This window comes from Sphaerodactylus townsendi, linkage group LG07 (assembly GCF_021028975.2).
Source record: "Sphaerodactylus townsendi isolate TG3544 linkage group LG07, MPM_Stown_v2.3, whole genome shotgun sequence".
Taxonomy (NCBI): domain Eukaryota; kingdom Metazoa; phylum Chordata; class Lepidosauria; order Squamata; family Sphaerodactylidae; genus Sphaerodactylus; species Sphaerodactylus townsendi.
The window spans coordinates 92711504-92738457 of record NC_059431.1 but is presented as its reverse complement, the minus strand read 5'-3'; positions in this window follow the sequence as shown (position 1 = coordinate 92738457).

The window sequence follows — 26954 nt, the reverse complement described above, 5'->3', positions numbered from 1 at the left end:
TGCCCAAATAGGGAGGGAGGGAGGGTGGGTCAGTTTGCTCTAGGCATCAAAGAAGGGAGGGTGGGTCAGTTTGCTCCAGGCATCAAAGAAGGCCGGAGCAACTGCGTGCTGCCTAATATATAGGGAGCGTGCCACCCCTTCCCTCGTGCGTCACATGCAATCAGGCAGGGTACGCCTTGGCCGCCCAGCCAGCCAAGCACACATGCTCACTGTTACGGAGCTCACCATGTGCACTGCCCCCTGTTGCAATTATGGCTCAGTTGATTCTAGTGCCGTTATTTGCGCCCAGATGTGCAGAGATTCCCACCTGGTAAATAAACACAGGACACGTCTTGGAATTAAAATGGGCAGCAGCCTTTTATTGAGGCAGCAGCTGGGCAAGCAAGAGGAGCACATCCGAGCAGCTGGTCAGCACCCCTGGCTGAACCCTGACACCAGAGAGGGTACTGGGCCACCTGGGCGCCCCCCTGCTGTTGCACCCTTCCCTCTGGGGTGTCGGGCTTGATTGCAGAGGCCTCTGTGCCATGCACTATGAGCCTGCCCCACCACAAGCCTCTTATGGAGGCCCCCAACCATGGGGAGGTCCAGCGTGCATGCTCAGCCTCCCCATAAGGATGCGCTCCTCTGCCCAAACTGCCACCAAGCTGACCCTTGGCTGTACTTTTCCCCTCCATTATGTAATTTTTTGCGTACCCCCAAATGTTCAGATACATACTGCTGGGCCTATGCATACCCCAGGTTGGGAACCACTGATATGTATGATTTAGCAGTGTGTTCCCAACAATAATGTAGAAAAAGCAAGGGATTCTGGGAGATATCATCTACAGGGTGCCATTTCTCACATGCAAAGGGACTGATAGGACTCCCAGACTCCTTTTCACTCAATCAATAACACTTCTTAATGCGTGACTGTCCTATTTCTTTCCTCAGTCAACTCTTGAGTAAGCCTGGCACCAGTAGCCAGGACTGAACAGGCCACCCTGCCCAAGGCTGTTTGGAGGGAGGGGAAAGGTCTCACCACACCCAGAACGGCTCTATCTGAGGTGGTGAGATCGAGGCTATGAAGAGAGAGGCCTCACCATGCCCCCCTCAGAGAACTCCAGGCAAGCTACTAAGAATTGGATTGTGGGGAAGAGAGAACGAGAGAGTTGGAATAGGGGCAGAAAGAGAATGAATGCTGGGGAGAGACAGAAAGAGAGAGCTAGGGTAGGTGACCCAAAAGAGTGAACAAAAGCTGGGACTGGGTAGCAGAGACATAGTGAACACAGTTGGGTTAGGAAGAGAGAAAGAGAGAGCTGTAATAAGTGGGCAGACAAAGAGAGCTATGGTGGGGGCAGATAGAGAATTGGGATAATGGGGCAGAAAGACATAGAAAGAGAGAGCTAGGATAGCAGGTCAGCAAGTTAAAAATAGGGTAGTGGAGCAGAAAGAGAAAGCTGTGGTAGGGGGTCAGAAGAGAATTGGGGTAATAGAGCAAAAATAGAAAAGATTAAGAGAAGGGGTGGGGGGATGGAGAGTGAGAGGCAGAGAAGAAAGGCAAGAACTGAAAAAAGTGAGGATAATGGCCCAGTCTCCATTTGCAGGTTCCCACTTGCTAAAGCCTGCTGTATTGTTTCACACAATGGCTTTCCCATCTTTACAGGCACCCTGCTGGCTCTCCCACCTTTGCAAAGCCGAGATCCAGTTTTGCAAATGGAGGGTGCCTATAAGGATGGGGAGAACTCTCCCCACCTTCATATGCACCCCAAGGCCCCTAGTTGGCAAAGCTAGGATGCTCGGGGAGCACAATATCAGTGTTTACGCTGGGCATAATTTCCTATAGATATGCCCTGCCCACATCTCTTGCCCTGGGAGGATTAATTCTCTAAAGCCTATTGGATTTTTCCTAATAACTGGTTTTATTGCTAGTTTTAAAATAAACAAACATCTATGGCATATGTAAAACTCTATATTTCATTCTCAGTTATCTCCACTCAAAGAATCTTAGATAACTGAGTTATGGAGGACCTTTGTCTGGAGGCACAGAGAATTGCTGCCAGCCTGTCTACACAATACAAATCAGAAATTGCAGTTCCAAGCAGAATTATACCATTATAAATCCAGTGACTTCAACATACTCAGAAGGCTGTTATTCTCCTTTGGACTGAGCTGTAAGCCTGCAGTCTTAAGCACTCTTACTAGAGGGTCCACCCATTTACTAAATGCGATTTACCTTTAAATATACATGCTTACCCTTGCATTGTAAATAAATTAATGGTCTATCTCTGTAAAAGACAGCTTCATATGTTCACTGAAATCACATTGATTTCAATCAGATTGGGAACTTCATTTGCCCTTCCCCCAGATTGTGCTTACTCTTTGGAACACTCTTTGAGGGAATTCAATTTCAAACAATCACTTTCTGACAGGGTAGAAACTCCATACAGGACTGAACAACCTCAGATTGACTGGGTAGTTGATTGATTAAAACACACACACACATGCACACCCTCACTCCACAATTTCTCTTGCCATAAGAAAGCTAACAAAAACAGGAGATAAGGCTAAGCCCAGCACCTTGTATATCATATTTCAACATGATTATGAAATGAAGGTGTATGATTGTGTCAGTGGCTCATTCCGCACATGCAGAATAATGCACTTTCAAACTGCTTTCAATGCTCTTTGAAGCTGTGCGGAATGGCAAAATCCACTTGCAAACAGTTGTGAAAGTGGTTTGAAAACACATTATTTTGCATGTGCGGAAGGGGCCAGTGTTTGTGTGAGTTTGGTAGAGAAAGTTCACACCCACAAAAAATATCAGTCAGAACATATATGTCAGATTGCTCAGGCTGAGAATCCTTCAGAGACAGGATGTCTGAAAGCAGACTAACAGGCTGGAAATGCACAGTTAGGATCAGTGAAGAAAGTGGCATCCCCCAGGAACATGTGGTCCAGCGTGAGAGAAGTCATCAGATGTCAAAAGCACCGGTTTATCTCTTCAACATAATCTGGCTTCCCAGTCCAGAAAGATCATATTCTGTTGTGAAATTACATCAGAATCTAGCTCCAGCCTTTGAAGAAGAGCTCAAGTAATTGAGGGATGCAGTACTTAATCTATGGAGGTCCTGTTTTTAGCCTCATAGACACAAATTTATCTCAGGAAGAGGCTAATGGATGCAAATCCAAGATGTTGGTATCCATCAACCTCTTCAAAAGATTTCACTCTGTTTAGGATTATACTGTTATTATCTTTAAGTTCAGCTTTTCACTGGACCAGATTCAGCTTTTCACTGCTCTGCCAATTAACAACCTCCATCCCATCATCATTTGCAGAGGAAAATCAGTAATGATTCAGTTGAGAAAGCCTTATGGGAACAGAATGGTGAGGGGAAGAGGAGGGATGCTATGAGTCCTTAGCGAGAGTTGATTTATGAACTGACATATCAGTCCTGGAGTTGTCATTGTGGACCGCTCCATTTGTGGCAGAATAAGTCAGTTTTGAGGGTATGAAAGATAGGAACTGCATAAAGGCACCATTTCATCAAAACAGTGCCTGTACATGGGTCCTGCCAGACCACAAGTCCCTCTATGCTATGGGTGACGGAGGGAACAGCTTTTAAACACATGAACCAGGTTGCTGGATGACTATCCCATCCTTCCATGTTCAGAGAAACACAACTCCACATCCATTCTGAGGAAACATAGTCCTCAACAGCATGCTACTTACAGATATTAATATTCCTGTCAAATTTTGCCATCCTTTCTGAAAAATATTACCCATAGACCAGAAGTTATATGTACAGGAAGCTCTTCAAATTGGCAAATCCCAGTTATGGGTTTGTAGGGATCTTACATGCAGACACTGTGTGGAACAATATTTCCCCAAATCAAGGAAAGATGTCTTTGTACTTAATTACATTGATATTGTTGGCTAAAAAAAGATAAACTAGGGACAATTAAGACAGGCAATTTGTATGGTTTTCATCAATAAAGTACTGCAGCAAAACAACATGGCAAATGGCAATAGCAATTGGCAGTAAACTGTAGATTGCAGGACAACACTTGGGCAAATCCAATCCAAGCAATAGTTTAGATCATGCCTACTGTCTTTAATAATTCAAGGCACCCAATGTAATGTCTGAACCGCAGCTTGTCACCCTAAAGTGGTGGGGGAGAGCAGATGTGGGTGTGCATGCCTCCAACGTAGACAGAAGAGGGGAAGGGATTATTAAATGGGAATGAAATGTCCTTAGTTGGCAGAATGTGTCAGGTTGAAGAAAGAGAATGCAAAGTGGAGGCTTGGGAGGTTTGACAGGAAGAGTTATACAGCAGATGGTGGCAAGAAAAAGGAGAGGGTCAGGAAAACACGGAGAACCAGGAAGGCTGAGAGAGAATCTCTGGAATAGTCAGTGGGAGAGCCCTATGGCAGGAACAGAGAGTTAGGTCAAAGTCAGGGTAAGAGGGAAAAGTATGGTGTTCAAGTTCATTGGGGGTTGTGAAAAGGGAGATTTAGATTATGCCCCATTTATCCTGAACAACATGCATCATCTCATGGTAATAGAACAAGATCTGGGAAAGTGATGAATCCAAGAAAGTTCTTCAATTGTTCATTTTGGCTGGGTGAGACGTATATCAGACAGTCACATACTGAATCTTTGCATGTAACAGCTTGACTAAGGTAACTTAGCTGTCTTTTCAAGGGATACAATTGATTTTACATAGCTTGGATCAGGATTTCCTAGTCTCCCTGAACCTCTGGCTGCATGTAGCTTTGTGGATCTAGGGGAGATCTAAAGCACAGTTCCCAGAAAGGGTTTGGCGGTAATGATCAAAACTTCTATTAAAACTAATTTTTTTTTGCCTAGCTGAGGCTTTGCACATTCACCTATACCAGTGATGGCAAGCCTATGATACAACATTTTGGGTGACATTCCAGCATTCACCAATACCTGAAAACAAGTATTCTCCCTATTTGAGATTGAGTCATTTTTTGGGTAATTTTTTTTTATGTTCCATCATATAATACATAGCAAAATGCATGTGTGGGCTACATTTTTTTAAAAAAAGTAATGAATATGTAAAGAATTGTTTTGTTTAGGGCAGAGTGGGGTGACATGCCAATGGAATCATTATGTTTCTTCCAAAATTTTGATATGCTATGTACAAAGGGTTCACCATTACTCACCTATGCTAACCAGAGCAACCCAATGAGCACAGATACATAGAAGCAATGTTTCAACCAGTATGACTATTTTCCTGACACCTGAATAGTTGTGCTGTCACACTAGGACTACTCAAGCATCCACTGCTTCATTTCCTATCCTGCTCACTGGTCATGAGCAGAAGGCTGATTTTTCATCAGGTAATTTGGCTGCTCATGATTAGCTTCGTCCAGTTCATTTAGTTCCTGTCCACTTATTGAAACAAAAGGGTACATTTTAATCCGCAGCATTTCATGCATGCAATTTCTCCTACATCCCTATGGGAGTTGTAACCACCACCCAAGGTCATTCAATTATCTGAGCCAAACATCTATGACTCCAGGGATTAATGAACTGTATCTGCTGCACAGATGAAAAAGCAGCTGCAACCTTTAAGAATATGAAATGCTACCACCACACTAGCTACTGTGCAGCCTAGTGTGCCCCACACTAGCTACTAGCTTCAGGATACTGCAAGAGCTGGATGATGGCAAAGCCAGAAGATCCAAGACTCAGTTCATGAGTGATCATGGCTGTCAAACCAGTCTGTTCACCTACTGAACAGGTTCACAGCAAATCATTCCAACCATTGCCAGGAAACAGCTGTCTTGGAAGAAGATTGATGATTCATTCATGTCTTGTTCTTTTTTTCCTGTTAATGTTTTCCAGTGTGCACCTTTAAACTCGGATAGACAAAGATTATGACATCTGTAGCATCACTTTACTGCCCTCCCCCCCCCCCCGTAAAAGCTACATCCATGTTCAGTGCTGCATATGGTTGATTGCTGTGGCCTATAGTACAGCATTTCCTTCTGTCTGTTTCTGCTGGAGGTTTGCACAATCCCTTGATTGACAGACAAGAAAAATCTGCTTGCCTTCTGATGACTTTGTCCCTATATCTGATCCAAATTACATGTAGTTAAGTAAATGAACAATATTGTTCTTACCCTTTCTCCTTAATTGAATCATACCCTTGAATTCCCTTGTGTGGATACCTCATTTATCTGTAATAAGCTTATCCATCGTGACGGTTTTAACATTCTGCTTCTGTAACCACGATGTTAAATCCTTGTCTGATATAACTTCCTTCAATGAACATAGTATTAGGCTCTGAACACACACACATAGACTCTGAACACACACATATCGTATTAGACTCTGAACACACACACACACACACACACACACACACACACACACACACACACACGTTTATTCTGCTTTTTGTGTGTGGGCCTAATGGTTTTTCAATATGTAAGCCAAAAAACATATGTAAGCCAAAAAGCATAGTTAATCTCAAGTTAATGAATGACAAACATTCAGATCAAAGTACTTCCTCATGATATAAAACTAAACCAAATTGCTCATTTTTGCTGCTGTTTAATTCTGGTTATTAAGTACATGCACCTTCCCCCCCCCCCAACTTTAAATAATGATTCTAACCCGGGGTGGGCAATTATTTTTTCCATGGGGCCGCATAAGAAACAGAAAATAGTGTGGAGGGCCGGACCAAAAGGCAGGGGGGCGAGGCGCTTTTGAAAGCCCCGCAGAAGCCGGCAGCCAAGGCAACTGGCTTCTGCAGGGCTTTCAAAGGTGCCTCGCTCCCCAGCATGGCAGGGGGGCCAGTCAGGGTCATCTGGCGGGCCGGATGTGGCCCGCGGGACGTATAATGCCCAGGTCTGTTCAAACCTATCAGTAGGCCTGCCTGTGTTTTAAATAAGACCAGTATACTTTTTTTAAAAAAAAGCAACCACCCACCTTTTTCTTTCCATCCTCTTCTTTCATTGCTCTAGATTTTCCTTGGTGACCCTGGATCTCTTTGTACCTCCTGTTTTGCATGTGAGTTCTAATACACCTTAAAATAGAAATCCCACTGAATAGGTGGGTGGGGGTGAACCTTTTCAACAGTACCTTCCAAACAGAGAAGTACATTATTTCCCCTGATAAGAATATGGCTGGTTCAGATCACATCAAAATAACTCACCCAGAACTTGGCATGTAAGACAGGATTTTGCTTCTTTTGTGGCCTACCACTTTTGTGTGCTGAGAACTTCTCCCTCAGGGAGGAGATGAAATAGATTGCCCACAAAGGAAAAAATAACTCTAAGAGGCTGATCAGAATCAATTCCACTGGAAAATTGTCACTGACTCTTGGCAGACACTCTGTGTCACAAGAGGCTTTTATATGCTCTTTCTAGAGGTAAGGAAGAATTCAACAAGTCACTAGCACACTCCTTTCACTGTTTTCTCATGGTACTTATGGATATGAAGCAAGGCAGTTCTATGAGGCAAAGCCAAAGTCTGTAGGAAAAAAACACACGAAGTTTAGCAGCTAAAAGAAGTGAGAGCTAATTCACATGTCATGTTACTGTGTCCTAGCAGTGGTCACCTGGCTGTTGTGAAGACTTGAGTCAGTTGTGCCCCTGGAATTCTGTATTGCCTCATTTAGCTCATGGCTATGATATTGTAAGTGAAGGTGCCAAAGGCTCTCTCCAGCACAATTCACTTATTCAGATATGATTCTGGGGAGCTGCTAATTGCTTTGCTGGGCAAACATGAGTAAGTTCCCCGAGTGGGCAAATATTGGTTCCCCTAGGCCATTTTAGGACAGAAAAATAGTGTATGTAGGTAGGATGACACTGTTCTCATACATCATTATCCCAGTCAGAGTTGGTCCCAAGCATGCCTGGGAACTGAATTCTCAGCAAGAAACTCCCAGAACTTGTCTTACATAAGCCCTATTCACAAGTTACAGTAGACATATGTACAACCACTGTACAAGGTATGCTGGATGTGTACAAAGTAATTCTCATGGTATATCAAGACAGGGACAGCTGAACATGTAATGTAAAGCTCATGTTTATCCAGGTACTGTCATCTTGTGGCAAAGTGAATACATGTTCTGTCTCACAAACAGACTATATACAAGATGTACTTAGTTTATTGTAACTTGTGAACAGGGCTGTGGGAAACATTTACATCAACCAAAACCACATTAAGTGGTCTAGTGCAAGCTGCTATCTCTCAGCCCTGTCTGCCCCCCAAGCTATGATTTTATTGAAACAATCCTAAATAAGCCTACAGAACCATTGTAGGGCTTACATAAACAATACTTGTGAAAGACTGCGCTTTTGGGAAAACCCAACACGAAAATGTTACAACTAGTTTTATTTTAACATTGCTATTTTATTCATCTTTTGCACTGGTTATCTCTACATTTTGTGTCTATTATTTAAATGGCTAAGAAATCAGGGATCTATGCTGATGCCCTGCTTTGCTTCTCTTTATTTTCATATGTTACACTTTTCATTTTTGTTGCTGTTATACTTCTATTGCATTTTAAACTATTGCTATACAACTGATACAAAAACAGGCACCAATTTTTGACAGAATTGATTTCTTCAATTTTCATTAGTGGAAAAGGATAGGTCCCCCCCCCCCCCCCGAATATGCAAGATTCATGTAAAAATCTAGAATTGTCAGATAGAAAGTGTGTTCACAAAAATCTGTTAACTCTGGCTGTTTCCGCACGAATTGCTGGAGACTGGCAGCATTTGGGAAGCAGAAGAAGTTCAGCAAGGGTAAGATGCCCCATTCTCCAAAGCTGCCACTTTATCCAGGAGAATGGATCTCTGCAGTCTGGAGGTGAGGTCATAATTCCGGGAAAATTCCTGGCCCCACTGAAGGTTGGTAACCCTAGAGGCACATTAATTAAGTGAGGTTCTGGGATCAGGGTCACCCAGTAAGCTTCATGGTTGTGTGGAAATTTGAACCCAGAACTCTCCAGTCCTAGTCCAATACTGTGACCATCACACTTAACGCTTTCAAAACTTATGAGATATGAAGGGTTTTTCTGGGCACTAAAAAGGACTTTTTGAAACCTTTTGAACAGTTTAAAGTAAAGGGTAGGCAACCTTTTTGGTGCATGTGCCCCCCCCCCAAAAAAAACCCAATTATTTATGAAGATATTGGTATGCCAGCAGAGAAAATGGAGCCTGAGGGGGACAATGATTCTTCTTGGCTAGATGTATTTAGAGTAAGCCAAATCCAGCATCACTGTCAGGGTTTCAGGAACTTTCCTTGGATTGTATTAGTGGCTGTGAAGGGCTGGGAGTCCATCAGCCAAGCTTCTTGCCTTCTCCCAGCCTTGGCAGTACTGCCAGCACTTCTGTTATTTGGCTGGAGAAGTGGCTCTGGGTGCCAAGGAAAATGGTTTTCAGCTGGCATATATGCCAGAGTTTGCCTACCCCTGGGTTACACTGAAGAGGAAATGAGTTTAGATTAGTCAGGAACCTGATAGTTATACAAGGCCACGTTGTTGGTGGGTCACTTCTAAGCAGCATGCATACAGAATATATATATCTGGTAGCTGTTTATTCAGGCTGTTGTTTTTAGGTTTTTGCCAGTGGGCAGGAAACCCTCTGTCCAGCCTTCGGCTTTCAGCCACACAGCCGTTGGACTCTTCCTTGGTTTTAATTAGCAGCTTCCAGAGAGAACACAGGGATCAAGCATAATTGCTATGTAAATTTGCCCTTTCCACACAAAAGGGTCTTCTTCCAGAACTGACTTCAAGTTCCATAGCAGAAGAGGCAAGGAAAACTGTGTCTCTCTTGAGACTGAAAAGAGGCTATCAGTCTCCAGAGTTATAAAACTCCCTATTTCGCTTCTGGTTGAATGGCAATTGCTTGGAATGAGAGCACAAGCGCATTGCACAGAGGAAACTAAAAGGCCTTGGAAGCTTCCAGGGAACTCTGCAGAACTTCACTTTCACAATATTTGTTTTGCAAAAAGGCAAAAGGTTTTTTTTCCCCCTTATCTGCTCTTGAAAGCTGTTTGCTCCATAAAGTGCTGTTTGCTTTCATGAAATGCAGATGAGATCCTTCGCCTGATCCACAGTCTGTTGGAGTCAGTCAAATGCCTCCCACTCTTCACCAGATGCTTTGATCAAGCTCACATTTAAAAATAGTAGCTAGGCTGATGTCAAACACTCTTCAAAGCTGCATCCAAAGTCAGCCATCAGGGTGGGGAACCCTTCTTTTTGAAATAAGGATTTAAAGTTTATGGCTTTCTAGAGATGTACATGTGTTTTAAAATGAATGAGCAACAAAACACAAAGTCTCCTGTTATCTTTTGAATTAATTCATTTTGAACCAAGCACCCTTGATTTCTGTACATTTTTTGTTCATTTTTCCTGATACCTGGCTTTCTGGTTTAGAAAGTCTAGACTTCAGGTTGAGATTCACTCTGTCCTTTGTCCTACTCAGAAGTTTATACAAAATTAAAAGGCCAATGACTGGATAGAGAGTTTTTCACCCTAGTCACTGTAGCCAAGAAAACTTGTTTCCCCCCCTGTATTTTTCAATTTCATTTGAACAGGGCCACTACCTGTATTGTTTAATAAACCCCGTTCAAAGGAAAGCCATAATGCTTGCCAGGTTTAATGTTATGCCTTCCGCCTTGCTACACAGCAGATTTAACAAGAAAAGTCTAATAAATTGTGCCCATGTAATGCTGGTTCAATTTAATCTCTGGCCCACCAATTATTACACTGTCCCAGATTTAAGGAAATCAGATCTAAGTATGTGAATCTTATTCCTTTATTCTCACCTGATCTCCCCGATTTATTTAGATTACACTACTTGCTGGACAATCCTGATCCTTTTTTCTGTATGATAGAGGCAGACTTCCTCCTGGAAATTATTAAAAGCCATTACATTTGGCCGTTTCCGCACGGGCAGAAAATGACGGCCTGGAGACGGTAAAAACGCCGTCTCCAGGCCGCCATTTGCACAGGGGGCGCAGCTGCAGCGCAGCTGCACCGCCCTTGCGCTGCCCGGCCAGCCCGAAGCCAGCGTATTCCCAGAGCGCTGGGAAGCGCTCTTTTAGGGAATACGCCGCCTTGAAGCCGCTGCCGAGCGAACGGCAGCGGCTTCACGCCGCCTCCCCCGCCCAGCACTTACCTTGTCCCTGGGCCTCCGGCACGTCGCCAAGGCCTGGGGACACGCCCCTCTGGCCTGCCAGGGGGCGTGTCCCCAGGCCTCGGCGACGCGCCGGAGGCCCAGGGACACGCCGGGTCGACCGGGCGCCAGCGCTCCACAGCGCCAGTGTCCCGCCTCTTCCCGGGACCATCCATGCGGACGGTCCCAGCGTCTTCGGGGCGGCGCGCAATGCGCCGACCCAGCCGTTTCCGCCACCATGCGGAAACGGCCTTTCTTCTTTACTCAGCATTTTATTTCCTGTTTTGTGTATCTATGTTTTTATCAGTTTTTACTATTGCTGTCTTTATTTTATTGCTTTTTATGCCAGTAAAGGCTTGCTTGTTCTCTTCAGGTTGAGACTTCAGTTTAGACTTCAAATGAGGGGGAAAGAAACAGGTGAGATAAAATACTAAGGAAACTTTTTCTAATATTCACAGCCAAACACATATGGGAGTGGATGATCCTTCTTTCCAAAGTTTTTCTATAACCCATATTGCTGCTTTGGGGACGGAGAGAATTTTCTTGATTTTATGTTAACATTTTTAAAAACATATTGCATTTCGATTTTTTAAAAGATGCATTTATTTTTATTTTTTATTTATTAAAATTGTTGTCACTTCATCTCTACACCCAGTTGAAGAACATGGCCTAGGGAAGGAAAGAAGAATAGTGGAGGAGAGCAACTGGTTTCACAGGTGGTGCCACCAGGAATATTTTGGCTTCTCGGACCACGGTCTATGGTTTTGGGTTACATCTCACAGCAGTAGGTAGAAATATTTTTGCTAAGGATTAGGAGGGTTTTAAACTGATTAGGAGGGTTTTAAACTGAGTTATGTGTGGGAGGGAGACAATATTCAAGTGGGCAGGAGTTCATCAAGTGCTAGGGATAATAGTCCAAAGGTTACAGAGAGACCTGAGCAAATAGTCCCAGATCCCAACAGTGGGAGGGAAAACTGAAATAAGCAGCTTGGCGGAATGATGTCACTACACTTATGCACACAACATGGGAAATAAACAAGGCAAACTCAAACTCTTAACACAGCACAGTAAATATATTGTAGGCATCTCTGAAACTTGGTGGGATGAGTCTCATGATTGGAATATAATAATTGAGGGGTATAACCTATTTCAGAGAAATAGACCATCTAGGAAAGGAGAAGGAGTAGCATTATATATCAGGGATAATTACACCTGCAAGCAAGTCCATGACTTAAATCCTGGAAGCCAGGTTGAGAGCATCTGGGTTAAAATTAAGGGGGAGAAAAGCAACAGTAATCCCATTGTAGGGGTCTATTACAGACCCCCAAGCCAGACTGAAGAGCTGGATGAAGATTCATTTATTGCAAACCCAATACTTCAGGTGCATAAAACTACAAAAACTACAAATAGTTCCAAGCCAGAATAACAGTTTTAAATTATTTATAATGCATGCTTTACAAACTTCCCTGCTGTCCTCCCTTCCTTCTTCTCTTTTCTTCTTCTCATTTCTTCCTCCCCTTCCATGACTGTTCCCATTACTGGTGTTATCAGGGCACCTTCTAGAATTTTGTTAGTAAGGTTTTTTAATATTTAACTTACACGTGTGTGTAATGTTATTTGTTGTAGCTGTATTTCAATTGATGAGTTGTTAGCCACCCTGAACCAGGGTTTGATTGGGAAAGGGCAGCGTAACAATCAAATAAATCAAATCAAATAACCAGGATGTGTTGTCATAATATATTCCAAAAACCATTTAAAAAACCCCCAAACTGTGTCTTCATTTTGTCAACAATGCAATGTAAAAGCGTAAGTCATTTTATAGTCAAAGGCTTTCACGCCCGGATTCAACTGGTTGTGGTGGGTTTTCCAGGCTGTGTGGCCGTGGTCTGGTGGATCTTGTTTCTAACGTTTCGCTTGCATCTGTGGCTGGCATCTTCAGAGGTGTATCACAGAGGGAAGTCTGTTACACACGGCCACACAGCCCGGAAAACTCACCACAACCATAGGTCATTTGTTATTGTTAGTGAGAGTTTTGGCTTTCTACAAAAACTAGCTGTTCAGGCTGATGTTTGGAAACAAATCAAGTGTTCCAGTTGCAGCAAAACAACTTATTCCATCTCTCTGGGAATCTCATGAAGTACTGATCAAACTCAAGATAGGTTGAATATCAGCTGACTTGACAGAGAGTTGGACTCTCCTCTTAATCTGTGGATTCTGTCACCTAAGCAAGTACATCTGGCTAGAACACCCCCTCCCCCAATGAGATTTGTTGGATATTTTTTAACAGAATCCTCTTGTGTTTTGATTTGTAGAATTCTTTTCTTCCACCATCTCAGTTTCATGTTTCCCAAAAGGAGGAGAGATAGATTGATGACAAATCTGCTGTAAAATGACTGATCAATATTGGACTTGTGTCTCCTCTTCACAATGTTTATACATCATCAGCCTATTATAAAATCATTGATTTTTCAATTGGTAATTGGGTTTTATATACAACTAGATCACCATAGTCTGTACTAAATTTAGGGGTGCACAAATAACAGTTAAATTCAGATTTAGTCCTTAGGGCATTATAAAAACTAGAATAACATTCTTAAATATCAGGATTAAAGTTCCCAGGAAATCATTTTCCATTGGCATCAATGAGAAGAACATTTCTTCCTTTATGATGGACTCATAACGAGCCAACCTTCACTAGACACATGGAGTTGCCTTCGACGAAATCAGACCATGAGACTGTTAGGATTGTCTACTCAGACTGGCAGAGGCTTTCCAGGATTTCAGATAGAAGTATTTCACATCACCAGAGATTGAACCTGGGACCAAGCAGATGCTGTATCACTGAGCCATAGTACCCACCAACATTTCAGGCAGAAATGATATGAGATCCCTGTTTATAAGCCATTACTATTCTAACTGATGGGAAAGTAGGAATAGTTATTCAAATGTGTTTTCCTCTGCTTTCCCACAATCATGATGTGAAGGGTAGAGGTTCTAGAGTTCATGAGTCAGGGGAATTAAACAGTACTTTCTCCTGCAATTTACCTTGTTGCACTCCATTTCTTTCAGTGTTTTTCCTGTGCACTGTAGATTTTCACCATCAGATCCTGGGCAAGGGAAATTGTGCCTCAAACAAATCTGTATCCTGAGGTCAGACAGGGATGAGAAGTGATGTTGTCTGTGCTAAGGTGTTTTTTATTTTGCTAGGAACTTATTTTGTATGAAGAAGATTTAATTTCTAGAATCTCCAGCTAAAGGATCTCAAGGAGCATGGGATGGATCAACAGTAAGTTCTTGACCATGAATGAAATTATCTCAGATTCTTGCTTGTGGAATGGTCTTCCTTGGCATTCACTTTTTTTTCCTGAAGGCTTTAAGTACTGTGCAATATTATGCAGAGTGACTCCAGTCGAACCCCATCAATTTAATTCCGTAACTCTGCACCTGATTGTAGCACCAGTCACCTGAACATCTTGGAAATGTGTTCTGAGTCCTTCCAGAAGGATGCCAGAGTGTTTGGATGCTTTGTTCTTCTCCCATTTACCCAAAGATGCATTTACAAGAACATTTCTATTAAATTGATTCTAGCTGGTGTTCAGTTAGATGAAATCGCCTTAAATATTGCACTAAATGCAATTTGGGGGAAAGAAAGATTGTTGCTACAGTTGCTTACGGTATACCTGAAAGAAAATATAACTACAGCCTACAGCATAATTGCATGAGAGCAATAACAAAAAGATGAAGATAAAGGCTCCTTTTAGTTTCTTGTGTTATTTTAAAAAATCCCCTTTTCCAAGTCTAATGGATTTTAGTCATCAAGCTGAAGAGAAACTGAGATGTCTGCACATTTCATTTTTAAAATGATTTTTTATTAGGGCTTTTTTTAGTCAAAGAAACATTTGTATTTTGGGTAAAACCTAGACTCAATCCCCTGGAAGAGTTCTGAATGCTCCCACATCTGAAACTTTCTTTGTAATGTCTGGTAAGGCAAAATGTCTGAAGTTATATCAACCCTGTTCCCATAAGTTATCACTACCAAAGTGGAGTAGGAATAGGAAAATTAGTATGCCATTAGGACCACAGCATAAACTTTTAGACCTAGTACAAGCATTGCACACATATAATTCTGATACATGGAATTGCTTGAATTGTACACTTTCAGTCTGAAATGACATAGCAGACCCATGAGCTTAAGGGTGACTGCTGCAGTTGTTGGTGCACCAGAAAAGTTCCTGTGAGTTGGATCCAGACTAAATTGGCAATTTGCATTGCTTCAACCTTCCTTCTGCAAACCCCTTCATGTTGTCTTTCAGGGTTCCATCTTCCCCAAGAGAAGCATTTTTGTGGAGATCAGTGGGCTGCAGTGGGAGAGGAGAGGCAGGAACATCCCATTCTGCTGTTTAAAAATTTAGTCTGGATCCAGCCCCTTGTAGAGATCCTGTATACAGTCTGTAAGGTATTTGCATGTGCATTGATCTCTGATACCGTTGTAAACTTGTAATACCGATTTAGTGACACACAAATAGCCTAAACTGCTTACATTTTACTGTAAGTGGTAAGAAGAAAGAGAACTGTGGGAACTATTTTCCCAGAAGGAAGCAAACTGAAACAGGGATCTTCAGGCTATAAAAGTCAGGATGAGCAATTTGAAATCATCTCTAGTTGTTATTTCACAGTGCTCAGGTCTTGTCATGGAGGGCATATAGCTGCACACCCAGTCAAGCACACCAACACCATTCCTCTGATCCATCCCTTGGGCATGTAGTAATCTAAGCCATTCTTGGATAGGCAACTTCTGCTAGGACACAATTCGCTTGTTAATGCCTGAGTCATCTGTCCCTCATTAGGAAGAATGTAGGCTAGAAGGAAGAACATCTGACCTAGCTGGGGCTAAGACGTGTCTAGGGGATCTAGGGGAACCTCTTCCTTTCTCCACTTGCAGAAAGGGCCAGTGTGTGCATGCACTTGTGTGCAGCCCCCACATTTGCATTTTGATTTGTGAGACCAAACCAATGATGATTATTGGAGTTCTGTGAAATAACAGCTACATCAAAATGTTTCTGATTTGGAAAATGGCCTAGCAGTAGGCCACTCCTTCCCTTGCTCTATGTGCTGATCCAACTCGGCCCTGATGCATACCTGGTACTTAAAAGGATGCAATTACTGAGAGAACAACTCACACAAAGCACAAACCGCTCTTTTGACAACATCACATAACTGACACACATAGAGAGGGAGAAGGCACACATGCATTGGCCCTACCTTTGCCAATTCATGAGCATGGTATCTACATCTGTATGTTGAAGACTTCATCCTCACAATCAGGAACGTTTAGAAATGCTGTACACGTGTTTACAGGGTCACAGGGATCCTATGCACATCTATTTTGTGTCAATACTCATGGCTCAGCAACTGCCATGAGATAGGAGGTGGGGAGTTTAAACACAATATAATTACAGAGGGCTTCATAATCATGTGGAGAGCAGGACAGTGCTCTCTATTTTTTTTCTAGGGGCAAATTGGTTTATCATGTCAAAAGTTTACCTCTAAAATTTTTTTCCTCAGAAATTGCCCAAACAGAAACAGGCTGAACAGAAAGTCTACAAAATATGAGATTAAGAAAAAGATATATCATTGGTAGCACTACAGGGAGACTTATTAAATGATGTATTTCCTGAAACCTGTCAGGTACATTCTTCTTTCTGTTTGAGGAAAACAGAATAAGGTTTTATAAAAGAAACTCTGTGTGTGCACTTCTCTCCTTTTCAAAATGTGGATTTATCTGTTATCAATGCACTAAAGGTTGAAGTATGGATTTGATCTCTGTCCATTACATAAACTAGCTTTGAAGAAAGAAGCAGGAGGAGGATGAAGAAGAGAAAGAGGAGAAGTTTACATTTACACCTTGCTTTTGTCAACTATAAGAATACCAAAATGGCTTACAAATTCCTTCCCTTCTTCTGCTAACAGATACCTTGTGTGGTAGGTGGGGCTGAGAGAGTTCTGAGAGAACTGTGAATAGCCCAAGGTCATCCAGCAGGTTTCATATGTAGGAGTGTGGAAACAAACATGATTCATCAGATTAGAGTCTGCTACTCATGTGGAGGAGTAAGGAAACAACCCCAGTTCTCCATATCAGACTCTACCACTCTTAATCACTACACCATGCTGGCTTTCAAGCTGTTCCTAGCCTTTGGGAAGAATGAAGTATTACATAAGGATGATGCTCTTCTCCCTTGAGAAATTTCACTCCTCTAATTAAAATTATTGTGCTTTCTTCAGAATTCTTCCAAGAAGAATGGTATTTGTCCTGTTCTATTTGGGAACTTCTTGTTGGCCATTGTCAAAGACAGAGTGCTTGTCAAGATGAACTTTAAGCTAGAACCAGAATAAGTTATTGATACTTTGTTGTGTTCTTAATAGTTTGCTCAAAGAAAGTGGATGGAGTGAAGGTGGTTGTTGCTATCTAAACATGATGTTATTTCATCTATTGCTGTAAATTTTCTCCTGTGGAAATGCATATGGCAATATACCTGCTGATAGCAGTCTTTTCATGGTAGCAAAGAGACAAGCATGGACAAACAGACATAGATGAAAAGGGGCTTCTAAAGTTTCCCCACCAGGTAATATTCAGAATAGGAATTTTTACTAGGAATTTGCCTGAAATACTGATCGCCAGCACTCACAGCATCGCTGCTTCTTCTCAGAAAATCAGCTTTAGCAATGCTACAATATCCAACGTTTTTGTTTTTTTAAAAAAAAACCCATGACACTGTGATAATGAAACAATTCAGAGTTAATGGAAACCTATAAGCAAAGGACTCTAATGATCCAGAATAATTTCTGATTCCTGCAGTGTAATTTACTGGCTGTACTGCTGTAATTTAGAGCCCAGTCCTCGACCAGAGAAAGAGAAGAAAATAAACTGTCCAGTGAAGTTGTTATATTTGGGTGCTGTGTGGTTCGACAATACATTGAAGTTGTTATACTTTTATCTTGGGGATGATGAAAGAATATCTTTTGAAAGCAGGCTACCTTGCCTTTGAGAAAGTAATAACACTGACCCAGATGACCCATGTCCTTCAGGTAAGATATACCAGGCCTCAAAGAAGGCCTTTGTGAGGTAATGGGTATGAAAGAAGGCCTTTGTGAGGTGATGGGCCATATCTGTTGTGAAAGCATCTCTGTTTTGTTCTTTCCCTCCTCCATTTTGATGCTGCAGCTAAATTCTTATGTGGCATGCACTAAGCCAGAAATCTGGTCTGTGGTTATTACAGGAACAAAAGGCTAAGCCAGCTGAGCAAGCAAGACTGCCCTTGCTGCAGTCATGGTAACTGGAGTACAACAGACACCCAAAGAGATCACCATCTTGCCCTGTATGCGGAATCAATAGTTAATCAATGCCCTTTAGCACTAGCAGTACTGATCACTATTGGCATTTCCATTACCAGTGTAACAGGAACAATGCCCCTATACAGCAAGGCCTTGTTTCATCTTGTGCTTGGGACTAACTGTCCAACTGGGATTATTTGATTTGCTTGCCCATACAATATTCAGATACTTGAACCCATCTTGTCCCCTTACCTGAAACCATCCCCTCTTCTGGAATTATTCTTGAAAGTTAGGATTATCATAGGAAAGATAAACATACAGTTGGAGAAATAGTCCTCAGGCTGAGCTCTAAATGAGAATTCAGAGACCTGGGGATACAGCCAACACTCCAAGGAGCCTCTCTGAGTCCATCCCATATTTTATGCAGAATATTCTTAGCATTGCTGAATCAGACCAAAAGCAGTATAGTTATTCAGCACCTAACACCATCCCTTTTTCTTAGAGAGAAAACATTGCCAGGCCAGAGATGAAAGAGAAGTAGTGTAATACATGAGTACCAGCCAAATAAAGGGAAAACAAAAGGGAAAACATTATTTGACAGGAGGGAGGATTCAGCAGTGTTGGAAAATCCCTCGATGAGGAAGCCAAAGCCTGATTCAATTGGGACTTCAATGGACTTACTTCATCATGGTCCTGTGCTATTCCTGTAGTATCATGGAGATGGTAAGAATGACATTCTTTCTTCTGACATGTATGCTGAGATTGCACTAGCATAGGGAGGTAACATGCTATATTTACTCAAATGCAGGCCCACACAGCTCCATGGCACCTGACTCAAAAGCTATAATCCTTCCCTAGACCCACCAGCACAGAATGCTGCACCAGCATGGCTAGGGGCATTCCAGGGCAGGCCCGGGTGTGGAGCCAATCTTAGTGGCTTCCACTGTCAACCCAGTCCCCATGTACCAAGGAAGCCAACCTTGGAGACATGCCACATTTTTCATGGCAGGTCTCCATTATAGATAGGGCATTATTGTCTATGGATATCCCCTTTGGAGAGGTCAGGGCAATGCCAGAGCAGCAGCATCCCCACTTGCCCACCTGATCTGGATGGGGCTGTTAATCAGATACCCTTCCAGGCTTTCCCTAATGTTACAGTGAAGCACATGATCACAGTTAATGATAGAAATACTCAGACGACCACCAGTCCACCACATGTCTTGTTCTCCAGTGACAAAAAGTGAACAGGTGTTTCAGTGGGTGGCTTGACCATTTGCCTACCTGTTCATGGGTGTCTGGCAGTTTGCTTCTCCACATTCCTCCCTATCAATTCAGTACTTTTCCTGCTGTAATAACTTGGCGCAAATGATCCAGAGGTGGCAGCCTATCTTCCTTCAGACTCACCCCCAACCTTCCTTTGTTCTCCCTGACAGTCCTGGTGATATCCTATGGAGAAGTGATCACCAGAAACATGTAGACATTTTGTGAATATTTGTACACAGAGAGAACCATTAATTGTTAATAGAAAAGGGAGAAAAGCTACATGCTTCTGTATTTTCATTAAATAAATTGTGCGTATGTGTGTTCACGTACGCGTGACCACACGCCTGCTTGGATATGCTGCTTTCAAAATAAGCACAAATTACATTTCAGAAACCAGTGAAGGCTCCTGGCAATGAACACAACAATAGGTAATTATAAATCATCTGTAAGTGATAGGCTTGCTATGAATTACAAGAGAACAATAATGAACATAATTTGAGACTTTTGGCCTCAATAATTGAAAGTGCATCAGAACACTGGATTCTTACATTGACTTTCCTACAGCATCAAAGTCTAATCTTCCATGCTGAAGAGGATGTGGCACAATCAAACTGGGAAACAGCTTTCTGTTTGGAAACAGCAACAATATGTAACTGAGGTGATACACATAGTTCTGTGCCAACAGTGCCCATACTGCAAATGTTTCATGTTCAGAAATAACATTTCTGAAAATCAGACTCACCTTACTCTTAAAGACTTTTTCTCTTGAGCTGGGGACCCCATGTAATTGTCTGGATGATTGCCCTATAATTTGAACTTTATGATAGGCTTGTAATTCAAGCATTAGCAATAGCAAGTGATATTTTAAATGGTATCTGCACAATTGTCAGCATTCAGCAGGGCAACTGACCAGGTAGTCTCTGTTGCTACATGCTTACAATTAAGTACAATGGAAGGGTGTGTGTGTGTGTGTGTGTGCAAACATTAAATTTTTCTAAGTTATTTTTTTTTTGGCAGATGGGTTATATTGACAGCAGATAAGGGAGAATGACTGGGACAGCCAGAAGGAAACAGTAAGAGCATGTATGCAAAGTATTTACTATACAATTTGGAATCAGTACAATTACTTTTCTTTTCAAGTTTATGGGAGTGCTGCTTGCAATTTGCAATCAAATGACAGTTTGAGGAGTTTTTGTATACTGAATATATTGTATACATTGAAAAATGAAAAGTAGTAGTAAAGTATTTGAACTTCAGAATCAGCATATCTCCTGAATCTGAAATTTGCAACTTTTTTAACAAATGCTTGTGAGGGTTTTTTTTTTATCCCAAGTCATCTTCCAGTAGGCCTGGAGACACAGAACTGGTTGTGGCAGAGAGGATACTGGTACTTCAACTGACCGACCAAGATATGCACATGGTGATAAGGTAGGTTCTGGACTCTTTGCCTTTCTTATGTGATCAAGATAGATAAATGGACATGCCAGAATGGTTTGAGTGTCGATTTCCTTGCTTATAGTACTCACACATTCATTCAACTAAAATTGCATGTTCTATATGTCTACTAGTTCAATACCAATATCAACAAGTCAAAAGCTCAGAATTTATTTTCTACAAGCATGCACAGATCCAGATGTATTCCTGAAAAAAAATCCCTGTTTAATAACTGTGAATGATGAATGGAAAAGTCACATTCTGTTTGCAAGTAGTTCTTGCAGTGAAAAGGGATGAAGTGAGTAGCATTAATGATTGATTGTCAGTCATTTGCCAAAATATACTTCTAAGAAGTCTTTAACAGTTTTGACATAAAATCTCAGCATAACTTCTTTTTTCAGACAATCAAGCAGCAGCAGTGTCAATAAAGGTTCAGTGAGGAAATCTGCCTGGTGCATATGAAATACCTATCTGGAAAAATTATTACATCCATTCTGGATAATCAATGCTATTGCAGAAATAAAGTTATCATTTTAGTCAATTTAAAATGACTTAAAATCTTGGCTGTGTCTTGACAGCCCTACACATATTAGGCTATTATAGAACAGCCATATAAGAGGAAAAAAGTCAGAATTTGCCTGGCTCACAAGGCATACTATCCTCTGTTCCATACTATGCTCTGTTCCAACTAGAGCTTGATCATTTTTAGTTGTTTGATGTTCTCCAATGGCCTCCTGCCTCTCATCAGGACATGGACAGCCAAATGACTTGGAATAAACATGGCATGGACTTATCAGACACTACAGGAAGGGAGAGCTGGGTGGCGGGGGGTGGATAAAAGGAGGATGCTGAGCCTGCCATGTGCTTCCCAGTTGTCAGAAACATTACAGGGACCATCTCAGCAGGCAGTGGCCACATCAGCTGCTGGAGGGATGGGGCCAGGTGTCAGCACAGGCTTAAGAAGCTGATGATATTACGGTTGTATATTCCTCAGCCACAGAACAAAGTGTGCCAGACCTTCTTTGTTGTAGAATGCTCCTTCTGGGTCCGAGCGCTTCCCTAGCCCTGTTCCCCCTGTTACCCAGCTTAACAGTGTACGAACTTATTTTATAGAGCAATGGGGAATTTCTCGGCTTGGCAATGTGAGAGGTAGGCTGGGAGAGGATCTTTTTAGACTATGTATACCGGAAACGGCTTGAAACGTATCCCCAGAGAATTCACAAAAGACCAAATTGCAGTTTAAATATTTTTATATAAGTTTTGGTTGCAAACAATCACACAGTAAGACGTCAAGGCACATACACACAGTTCCTAAGTATATAGATAGGGAGGAAAAGATAGGTGGGATGATAGAATGGAAGCAGGGGACTTATACGTTACCTAAATCAGCTGATGAAGATCAAGAAGAAGGCAAGGATTTCTATGCCAGCATAGGAACCCAAGCGAAGGACGAGATATCGTGTCTCACACCAATTTAACCAAGGGAGGTTCAGGCTAGTAATGAGCAATGAGCTTAAGGTGTGTAGCTCTTTTATAGGTTGGATCGCTGGTTTGGTGGGAACCTCAAGCGTAGGTTTCATTTTTCTGAAACTGCTTGGGATTTTCATACTGGACTTGCAGGGCTTGACCTAATTAACAGCTCTATTTATTGTTCTAAACTCCAGGACAATGTGGACAATTGGTCCTAGATTACATCAGTGATTCCGTGAATGGTTTATGCAGAGATGCTTCCTAAAGTCTCTGCCTTAACTATTCAGATTTAGCTGAGGCTTGAGTGATTTAGGAAGGGATTTTGTTGTTCGGGAGATCATATCTGAAAGGTGGGGGAAATGCAAGAAAGAAGCAATTGTTTAGGAAATGTTTTCTCAAGAACATAGTGGCTTCCAAAAGCAGTTTAGCGAGGTGTGGTATTCAGGAGATGTGCAGATTCCATTATGTCAATGGAGTACTCTGGTAGGATGAGATAATCAAAGATGCACGTCCTTGTTATGAGACGTCCAGATAGTATTGCCTGGAGTAACTCATAGTTTTAATCCCTGCAAAAAGACTGTTTTGCCTGTTTTGCTATACAAACATGGAAACTGGCATTTTGCAGCACCCAGTATGAGAAATAATATGAACTTCAATATTTTATAAGGCAGGGGATGAAGGCCATGCTAGCACCTCTATCAATGAACTATAAATGCTTTTTTATCAAACTGCCACATTCAATAATGCACAAAATAATAGTTCATCATTGTGGCCTCTGAAATTTGCAGGCCAGCTGTGGAGCATTTTAGTTAGCTTTTCAAGAGCTTCCAGTAACTAGATTAGCGCTTCCCTCCTGGACTGGTCACAAGCCTGGTCTAGCTGCTCTCCCTGCCCTGGATCATGTGACTGTGTGGGCAGAGTACATTCCCTCCCTCCAAATCACTTTTTGCTGCTACATGAAATGGTTGTGTTTTCACAGAGCTGTTAGCTAAGCTTCCTGTTTAGGCCTGGGAAGTTGTTTTCGAATGACCCCTGCCCCCCAGCTCTCCCTACCAGACACTTCCTGTAGTGTCTGGTAAGCCTATTTCATGTTTATTCCATTTGGCTGTCCATGTACTTGTGTGAGAGGCAGGAGGCCACTGGAGAACATCAGGCAACTAGAGATGATCAGCCTTCAATAGTGATCATCAGTTTCCTTTGGAAAGGAATAAACATCTGTGGGTTGCATAGTTTTCAGAACCGCCCATCTGTCTGCATCTTAAACATTTTTCTGGATCAAAGATGAACATCTTGAATGCAAAGAAGTTACTGGTGGTACTGAACAAACTGTTTGTACTGCCATTGCTGCCTGTTAATATTCACATTGTTTTGTTTAATCATATTTGTAAGTGGTTTTCTTCTGTAGTTCATGATCTTGGCGTCACTATGATCAGCTGTTTCACTTAGGTATAAACAGCAGCACCTCAAAAGTCGTGTATCCTACTGAAACTAAGGCCGTTTCCGCACGAAGGCGGAAACGGCCGGGTCGGCGTTTATGACGCTGACCCGACGACGCTGGGACTGTCCGCATGGACGGTCCTGGGAACAGCCGGGCAGCCGGTGCCACAGAGCGCCGGCGCCTGGCCGACCCGGCATGTCCCTGGGCCTCCGGCGCGTTGCCGAGGCCTGGGGACACACACCCCTGGCCCTCCGCGCCTGCTCCAGCGGTGCAGGGCAGGGGGGCGTGTCCCCAGGCCTCGGCGACGTGCCGGAGGCCCGGGGACAAGGTGAGTGCCGGGTGGGGGAGGCGGCGTGAAGCCGCTGCCGTTCGCTCGGCAGCGGCATCACTGCGGCGTTTCCCCAAAAAGAGCACTGGGAAGCGCTCTGGGGAAACGCTGGCTTCAGGCCGGGTGGGCGGCGCGAGGGCGGCGCGGCTGCGTTGCAGCTGCGCCCCCCGTGCGAGTGGTGGCCTGGAGACGGCGTTTTTACCGTCTCCAAGTCGCCATTCATTGCCCATGCGGAAACGGCCTAAGATCATATTGTTTTATATAGGGTGATTGTCTTATAATACGATCTTCTGAGAAAGAAAACAAAGTTAACTATGCAAGAATTTAACTGGTGAGTGGGAGCTATCAGTTGAACTGAAGCCAGTTAGCATAATTAACTTTGTTTTCTTTCTCAGAGATTATCTTATAAGACAATGACCCTATATCTATAAGGTTATATATGCATTGTTTATTATATGTATTACCATATACTATTTTAATGCATTCCTCTACAGTTCTATAATCCTGTTTTACTGCAGTGTATGCATTATGATGTTGTTTTGCAATTCTCTAATTCTGTAATCCCATATCTATGCATTGTTTCTGTGTACTCTACTGTTTTCTTGCACTGCTTTTTAATTGTGTGACCCACCTTGGGTCTCAGCGAGAAAGGTAGACTATGACAGAAGGCAATAGCTGCAAATCATGAGGATAAATAAACAATAGTATTAAACTCTCTCAAGTATTTTGGCATGTCTTGGCGACAGTTTTTTAGATTCCTTCAAAATGTTTGTATAGTGAAGAACTGCCAATCCATTCTGAATTATGCTCTAGCAAAGGGTAATATTATATGATTTTTCTTTGCTATTTTGTTGCTATCCTTGTTTGGATTTCACTCCTCCCTTGTGCAAACAGAACCTGTGATTTTTGATTTCCCCTGCATGTACTATTTCTTCTCAGAGAATATTTTGCCAGAAAATATAAACATTTTTCAATGTTACCTGTGATTCATGTACTATTTTAGATGAAATGGCTCATCTACATTTCAATTGCATTCATTTTACACAGAAGCACCATATATATTGCATATAAGGACTGTACTGCATAAACAATATAAAAGTAACAGGAATATGCTTTCTCTGCTAACCAAAATTGTTTACAAAGAAAGAGGAGAGACTGACATCTGTGCTCTGTGAGCATATTAGAGGAAGAGCAAGACAAAAAATATAGTTAATAAATAACTACAGGAAGACACAAAATAGGGAGACTTCTGTCATCCCTAGTGAAGATTATATCTGATACTAGAATAAAGGCACGAGCTCCTGAGAAATATTTTTAAATTTATTGAGAATTATTTTTGCTTTTCTTAAGATAACTCAGATGTTTCACCAGAAGAGGAACTGGACAATTGACTTTGACCTTCACTAGAGGCAGAAATTTGGTAGCTATTCTTATGCTAGTGGTCTAAATAATGGGTTTGATCCTGCCAATTATTCTTGCTGATGGAAGGGGGAGGATTTTCCTTCATTCTTCATTGCTTTGCGGAATGCCAACTTCTTCCTCATACTATTCCTTGCAGAATTTTGAAGGGTATTTAGAGCTGAAGTGGAATAAAGGTGGTGGAGAAGTCAAGCTCTGCTAATAGAAATTAGTCTGTCTAGAGATATCCTCCAACAAGATCCAATTCATTATTTAGAGGTTATTATCCTTTTTAAGTAAAATGTTTCCAAAAAAAAGGAAAAGAAAGAAGTTGTTGAGATGGAACATTTCCTGCCAGAGCCTCACGATAATATAATATTGTTCTTAATATGATGTGGAGATAAATGCTAATAATGTCTATATTATTCCTGTCCAGTTGTTAAGTTTGGAACTGATGCTATAAATACAGTGGTGTACCTTCTGTGCAATTTTACTGTTTCTAGCAATATCTCCCACCTTAAGTAAAGTATTTATTTGATTACATTTCTAGGCTGCTCTTCCCCTTAGGGGTTCAGGGCATAACATAAGAAAACATGTTTGTTGTTTGTTCAGTGTAATTTAATCCTTCACTTCTAAACATTGGGGCCAATCTGGCAATTCAGGATTTGTTACAACCGAGTTTGATAGAGAACTCATTTTCCCCTCTTGTGCTGGTTCTCTGCAGCACTGAGCCATTCTCCCATCATTTTAAGCTCTTCATTCTTTGCTTAGAAATTCAGTAAGTGAAATACCAAAGTGCATCACTCTCAAGAAAGCATCCTTTAGAAATCTATTTTCCTCCTGTGTGTTTCCTAGAGACAGAGATGAAGAAGGTCACATCAGCACATGTGTTGCCTCTTTTAGTGGTCTCAGACCTTCAGAAGCAAGATATGCTAACAGGAAAGAGAACATAAAGGAAGCTTCAGTGGCACAGAGGAAGAAGGGACAGTCTGTCTCATGGGAACAATTGCCACTCCCTTCCAATGAGTGGTGTGCCTGACTGCACTTATGAAACAAAGGACCCTCTGAGAAGAGTTATCTTCGCACACCAATAAAATCTGATCCTTGTCTTGCCTTCCCTGAATGTATGTTAGTCTGTTACTGTGGCAATG